At 43.6% G+C, this 6,658-nt stretch overlaps 1 pseudogene; it reads right to left on the reverse strand.

Moving 5' to 3' along the window:
* Positions 1-1,286: 1,286 nt before the first annotated feature.
* Positions 1,287-4,401, reverse strand: LOC118411726 (annotated as a pseudogene).
* Positions 4,402-6,658: the final 2,257 nt, after the last annotated feature.

Consider the following 6,658-nt stretch of genomic DNA (forward strand, 5'->3'; position numbering starts at 1 on the left):
AGGGGCCAAAAGTGTCCTTTTTTGGTCAAAAATTGGTAAAAAAATCGCAAAAATAAGCATTTTGTTGTACTGTACACCAAAAGTGTTATCGAATTTATATGGGGGCATTATCAAGGCACATCTCTGTCAAATTTCAGCTCATTTGGTTGTAATACCAGGGTACAGGGGCCAAAATATACAGTTTTGGTCTAAAATTGACCAAAAAAATCTCAATAAAATCATTTTAGAGGCAGATATGAAAAAAAACTGAGAAAAACGCATCAAGGTATTGGCCCATTCTACCCCTGTGCCAAATTTCAGGTCATTCGGTCCAGGAACGGCGGAGATGAATCACTTTGAAGATTTGACAGGAGAAGAAGAAGAAAGAAGAAACATTACGAATACAATATATTTCACCATACTATGTATGGCTGAAATATAATTAGCGTACATTGCACATGGAAGTTGGACAATTAGTTGATTAGGCTAGAATGGGAAATGCGTTTGACCATAGTGAGTATACCCTAAACGCAAACTCCGCGTTACCAGTGCTGTAACTACCGGCTCCCTGCATTGACTGGGTGAATGAATGGTTTATTCTTGTGAAACTTTGCAGCCTCGTGGCTGAAGTACATTCTGCTTACATCAGTTTTAAAAACTTTTGTCACTATTTAGTTTTATTTAAAAACTTCAGTTGCAACATATCATTTTCTTTATTCAACGATGTCAGTCATTTTGTCAGTTTCTTAGGTTTCGATCGTGTTCTTTGTCATGGATTGTTCTAGATATGACGTTTTACGCTATTGATGAGTCGAATTTATCGTTTATTTTCTTTAATTACTCAATGGTCACCGCATTACATTTGAAGGTGTGACCCTAGTGTCACTACAAGGTTCTGGGTTACATGAATAAGACTAGGGCAGCATCCCAATGAAGATGCGGCACGTTGGTGGCGTCACTGCGCCCTAAACTGAATTTGTGTTACCCTTGACTTTATAATGGAAATATCATGCAAGACGAAAAAGCATGATCTGACCAAAAGGACAAGAAAACAAAGACAGCGTATAAAGATTAGTTTTTCATCTATGAAATTCATTGTCCGCCCTGTCCAATTACTCGGACGCCCCCAACCTACTGCAGTAAGGTACTTGCTTTATATCCCCCTCACATTAGGCGAAAATCGATCGGACGACGAGTCTGCGAGCTCTAAATTACGAGGAGGCATGACCCTGCTTCCGAAAAAGAAATGGCAGAGTTCCCCCCTTTCCGTCAGGGTCATGCCTCCTCGTAATTTAGAGTTCGCAGACTCGTCGTCCGACCGATTTACGCCTAATGTGAGGGGGGTATCAGGAACATCAAAACTGCCTGGCTCTGTCAACTGCTCACTAAGAGTGGTGACAATCTATCTGTTTAGTTGTCGAGGTAGGACCATTTGAGTTTCTGCTGCACGTGCTGTTTGGCCGTGATGGGGTCGTACTTGTTGGAGCCATCCAGACACACCAGCTTGGTGTCCTCGTCAGGGTGGGTGAAGAACGCGATGGACCGGCGGAACGACTTCCGGTCTTTCTCCGACTCCGGCATCACCACGCGATGTTTCTGGGGAAAGAGAGGCAAGAATATTTTTAAGCCTTGTTATACTCCCTAGCTTTCCACTAGGCCAGCGCTATCGTCGTACTCTCTTTGCGACCTAAACCATGACAGATTGCATAAGTTAACGAATTTTATAGAAAATGAAGCAAAAAAAGACGAATCTTTTTACGCTTTGTGTGTCCTTTCAGTCATACTTGTACACCTGAATGATAACTTGTACACCTGAATGATAACGGTATATTTAGTAGGAAATTGAAGATCGATATATTTTAGGAAACAGTAAAAGCCCAGGGTGATCGCCGTCTAGTGGAAAGGAGGCCTTATAATTGGAGTTGAAATCCTTCCCGCATCATTCGGTGCATAGGGTGGCGCCCATCTCTGTAGTCCTGGGCCACACAGCTTTTGTGCAATCCCTACAGCAAGAGGCTAGACCGCTAGATTCTTTCCCAAATGCTGATGAGTGCAGATAAAGCAGTATGTACATTTTGTAAAAGTCTTTGGTTTCACCCAGCCGTAGACTAAACTTACGACCTACCGACGAAGGCGACATGCCCCCCTGATTAAATAGACAAACAAATACATACCGTAGATACGAGTTTGTCGCCTGACCACCGCTGCAGCATGTCTCCTATGTTCACCAGGACACTGCCCGGTACGTACGGGGCGGGCTTGTAGTCACCTTCCTTGTTCATGACCTGGGGTAAAAAGGAAAGCAAGTTAACGTTAAGGCCTTGCAATACATAGCCGACCATGGCTTCCAAACCTTCTCCAGACCACGGTTGGGAGTTAAGCCTTTCCCACATATAACCGGCCATGGCCCCTTCACCTTTTCCAGACTACGGTCGGGAGTTTGTTGTAGCATTGGTATCTGTGGTTGGGGATTGGTTGGGGAGCCTGCTCGTCTGCTCCAGCCAACTATAAATTTTTAAGAAGTAAATTTGGAAAGTCATATTATGTTTGAATGCGATTGGAGAAGCGAAATGGAGCTAGAATAGAAATGATTCCAGGCTACTCAAAACCCAGCGCCTACCGTGGTTGAGGAGTAGCCGGGATCAAAGTTGTGGGACAGGAGCGTCAAGGTCTAGACTTTTGTGTGCATGTTAGGCTGTGTCAAGTCGACGTTCTGATGACCCGTGCCGGATGAACTTCGTCAACATATGGGCGCCTTCCCGATGCAACGGTAATAGTTTAAAGCGCGGGTAAGTTCATATGAGACATCGTGAGAAGCTGTCAAAGAAGTACAGTACCTCTAAGCCAGGGACGCCATCTCTGGAACAGAAGTGTAATGGCGCCCCAGTCTGTGTGGTCTCGGCGTCTCACAAGGAAAAGAATCATCATAGCAACATAAAAAACTGTGTAACATCAACTTAAACATCCACTTAAAATCTCTCATCGGATCCGAGACGGGGGCCGATATCGATCAACGGACACCTTTGACCCGTTACTGACGTCACAGAAGGCAGGTTGGTAAGAGATTTATACGTTACTATCTGTATATAAATGAATTGTACATCATCTCAATTATGATATATAATCACAGTTTATATGTCTATCTTAGAGGACAATTTGTGCGAAGAAGCAAAAATCATTAGTCCAAAATCTCAGGTAATGCCAAATTTTGAGATATGGCTTTCTAGATTCCAACTGATCATGTATCATTTAAAGTACTGTACCGAAATAAATAAATCAAACAATTGATATGAAGAATCCAACACACCGCATTTGTTTCTCGTTGACGTCATCAGGGACAGGCGGGTAGCGCAGAGCGCTGAGAGTGGTGCTGTTCGCCCCCCTCCCCATGTGCTGGAACATACTCAGGAAACTCGCAACATCCTACAATATACATTGAATAAATCGCTGGTCAAACAACTATTTGATTCAGGCCACGTGGAGTTTTAGAGGTATCCAGCTTCAGCGATGTGTGGGGAAAATGACAGAAATATCAGGACTTCAGGAGAGACGGAAGGCGTTATACGCTATCTGCAGCTTCTGCTCACCGAGCACCGAGCCACGTCATATCTGAATTGAGTGACGCAAGATAAGCTCTTAGTAGCTATTGACTGACTTTTCATCAGTATTTCCCAAGCCTTTTTGCAGCGCCACCTACCGGAATGTGCAGACCTCTGCCGATAAGCTCAAGTATCCTCATGTCCAGGCGGCGGCATTTCTCGTAGAACGTCACAATCTTGTCTTCAAACTCCGGAACTTCTGTCGGCCAAGTCTGCCCAAATGTGCACCACAAAACAATTAAGATACGATGGATTGCTTAGGTCTAATGGTGGAAAACTAGCAAAACGTTCCAAATTATCCTCCCTAAGTTTCTAGCATGGACAACAGGCATTATCAAATAAGGTCAAAAACGTTGGCCGATAGAAAACAGAAGGAAATCTGTTCACCTGGCCCTCGGAAAGAGGCATGTTGATATCGAAAGCTTCCTTGAGATTTCCAAGTGTTTCCAAGTTGCTTCTACAAAATAGAAGTGAAAATAAAAACATTATATCATATAAGAAGAAAGACGTGCATGTATATTATTCGTACCGCCACCAAGGACGTTGCGTTTCAGGAATCGTTTGAATAGCTTTGTGGTTTTGCCTGAGTGGCTATTTTTGGCTCAACAGAACTACTAAATCAACAATAGATGAACCATTCTTTTATGAGAAGTTTCAAACTCGTACTAGTATTCTAAATTTATATAACGTGGTCAATGGATAGTTTCTTCCTTTCCGCAAACCCCCTTACATTATTTCTTGATCATTCCCTAATCTACGCCACACCCTAGTCCACTACTCGTGGTTGGCCCTTACCTCTCCCTGGCGACACAGACCCATCCATGGCGGTTGCGGGTCTAGTCTTGAGGCCGGGCGTATTTCTCCTTCACGTTCAGCGACAGGTCAAAGAACCTGTCCGCCACACCGAACACTTCTTCTGACTGGACATAATAAAAACTCAGTCAAACCTGGTCTCAACAACTACTCAAGGGACTGAGGAACATATGGTTGGTGAATGGACTTGGTTGCTCCAGACAACAGGGTCTTTAAGATTCGACGGGGCTGTTTTAATTTGGCCCATTAATGGAGGTAGCTAGTGATGCTAAACGGCTCATCTAAAGGCAAATCAATCTCTAAAACTGGATACGATACGGTTATCATTACTTCTGGCATCGATCATTATTCTTCGGCAATTTCTGACTGTTCAGCTGAAGCCGAAGAGCGATGTCACTCATAGCGTCCGAAAGTAATCTCTGTATCTTATCCAGTTGAAGAAAATGATTTCACTGTAAATATTGTTTACCTATATAAACGTGATAAAAAAACAAGGTTTAATTTCATATCATCTTAAACCTATTTTGGATTTCTTTTCAAACGGTTTTACATGTGTGTTACGTGTTGAACCGAGTCTAGCGACTAGGGAAAACACAAACTAACACGTAAGTTATGCCTAGGTTACACATAGCCGAATTTGGCTCCCGACTCTCTCCCGACTATGGTTTGGGAGCTAAGTCGGCTGTAGTCGGCTGGCATTCGGCTGAGTCGGCTGGTGTTCGCTTGCGCCATCCGAATGTTTTGAAATGTTCAAATTTGATCTTTTGGTGATGTTTACAAGATAGAAGAAAGGATTATTTTGGTTAAAAACGAAAATGGCCACTTTTTTAAAAATCGCTGCTTATGTCCATTACAAGTCATGAGAGGGTCAGCAATCGGTTGGGAATCATTCAGGAGTGATTCGGCTGTCTGCGGCTAGAGGTCGGAATGCTTGGGAATAGGTTAGTTTGCCTTCGGGACACAGTCGGGAATAAGTCATTTATTGGTCGGGAGATGGTTAAGACATGTTCGGGACATGTTCGACGCCTAAAGATAGGCGTGGCCTAAACTGGTCAGACTGCTCCCGAACACCAGCCGACCTGAGTCTGCTAAGGGTCGGCAGGTGTTCGGGAGCTAAATTCGGCTATGTGTAACCTAGGCTTAAAAGAAAACGTTAGCCTCACCTCAGATTTCTGTATGCCAGTGTTAACCAGGTAAACAAACCCAACAGTAGCGAAGGTGTGAACCAGTTTGTCAGCCAGGGGTTGAAGGTCAGCCTCGTCCACCTCGTCCTTGGAGAGGCCGTACGGACTGAAATCTACAACAGGAATGTGTCCTTCCATCGCGCTGCAATATAAACAACAAGAAATCAAAGTTCTCATATCTATAAATCTATAACGTTAGGTGAGACATTTGTTTCACGAACATTTCTTAATGCTCGCGTGGATAGAATGGGATTTTGTGAATTTCCTAAAGTATAGCGCTGGCCATGTTATGCAGCTAGTCTGCTGTGAGGACAATGTCCTCGAAATGGGCCATGCATTGACCTCACAGCAGACTAGCTGCCCACGAACAAGTCACCATCCCGAGCAGCATACAATTCTCATCAGCCACAGTGGCAAGGCTGAGATCCATCTGGGAGATACTTTAGTTTGAAGACCAAGGCAAACCACCCCCAGTCATGGACCAGTTAAGGTGGGCTCCCACTGCACTCGCGTCACGCTTGCGTCGCTTCGGGGTTCGACAACGCAGACGTAACCCCGCGGCACCTAGAGGTGACGCGAGCGAACCTAGAGGTGACACAAGCAAACCTAGAGGTGACACAAGCAAGCGCGACGTTTTTTTGGAAGTTAGAAAATAACGTAAGTGGTAAGATGCCCCAACAGTGACCCAAGAGTGACACAACAGTGACCCAAGAGTAACACAACAGTGAAACAACAGTGACGCCAACATGCCTTCAACAGTATCAAGGTTATATTTTGTCTATTTTGCACCAAGTATCAAAAGTAAACATCATTTTATTATTGAAAAGCTATTTTGGATACATTTTGGATATCATTTTACAACAGTTTTTTCAGTTACAACAGTGACCCAAGAGTAACACAACAGTGAAACAACAGTGACGCCAACATGCCTTCAACAGTATCAAGGTTATATTTTGTCTATTTTGCACCAAGTATCAAAAGTAAACATCATTTTATTATTGAAAAGCTATTTTGGATACATTTTGGATATCATTTTACAACAGTTTTTCAGTTACAACAGTGACCCAAGAGTAACACAACAGT

This window comes from Branchiostoma floridae, chromosome 3 (genome assembly GCF_000003815.2).
Source record: "Branchiostoma floridae strain S238N-H82 chromosome 3, Bfl_VNyyK, whole genome shotgun sequence".
Taxonomy (NCBI): Eukaryota; Metazoa; Chordata; class Leptocardii; order Amphioxiformes; family Branchiostomatidae; genus Branchiostoma; species Branchiostoma floridae.